Here is an 805-nt window from a genome sequence, read left to right as displayed (position 1 = left end):
GTATGATGAATGGAGTTTCATATGATTTTGCTGGTGATAGCGGTGAGAAATTATGGTTGATTTAGGAGTATTGTAAAGTGAGAGTCGATGGTACACTGAATTTAATTTTCTTATTGATAAAAGAAAGGGTCCTTAGGTAATATGATAAAAAGATGTTGGAAAGTATTGTACGACAGAAAGTTTTAAATACCTGGTTGATCTTCCATTGATGGCAATACGAGAGCGTGATCGAGCCTGGAGACATCGTTTGGACGAGACTAACGGGAACAGTGTCTATTCCAGACGGCATCATTGTTGACAGTGGCAAGGGATTAAGATTGGCTCGTAAACACGAGATATTCGAGGTCGGGGAGTGTTCTGATTATTGGAAACATGTAATTTTTGCAGATAAAAAGGAAGTATTGAAAATCAGAAAGAGAGAGAAGTTATTCCAATTATGTGAAGGATAGAACAGTCAACTATCTGTATGATCTGCTAAAATTGACGAGGGGTAATTGCAAATGATTTAGAAGACTGATGTTCGGGTCGGTTGTTTGATGAATTATCTATATAAACACTGGATCTGATGTTCTGATGGGAATTTGCGTTGGATCTGGAGATTTTTGAAGGTAAATGTGGACAAATAAGGGATCTTTGATTAATTATTTATTGGTAGACAAGGGGAAAGGTTTAAAGAAATAGAATTAAGCGGGAAGCTATTGTAGCTATTGAATGACGAAATGAATCAATTAATTGAGCGAGCTGAATGTCACCTGAACAACAAGACTGCTGTGAGAAGAGGACGTTTGAATTCATTGTATGATAA

The 805-nt window shown here is 36.8% G+C and overlaps 1 long non-coding RNA gene across 1 annotated transcript; it reads left to right on the top strand.

Annotated features, from left to right (window-relative positions):
- LOC113465115 (uncharacterized) lies at positions 1-320 on the top strand. The gene is made up of 2 exons (XR_003389941.1): positions 1-42; positions 137-320. It is a non-coding gene; the product is annotated as an uncharacterized LOC113465115 (long non-coding RNA).
- Positions 321-805: the final 485 nt, after the last annotated feature.

Source organism: Ceratina calcarata, unplaced genomic scaffold (genome assembly GCF_001652005.2).
Source record: "Ceratina calcarata isolate Rehan_Ccalc_2016 unplaced genomic scaffold, ASM165200v1 scaffold87.2, whole genome shotgun sequence".
Taxonomy (NCBI): domain Eukaryota; kingdom Metazoa; phylum Arthropoda; class Insecta; order Hymenoptera; family Apidae; genus Ceratina; species Ceratina calcarata.
Note: the sequence above shows the minus strand (reverse complement) of the source record. Positions and strands in the feature narration are given on the sequence as shown.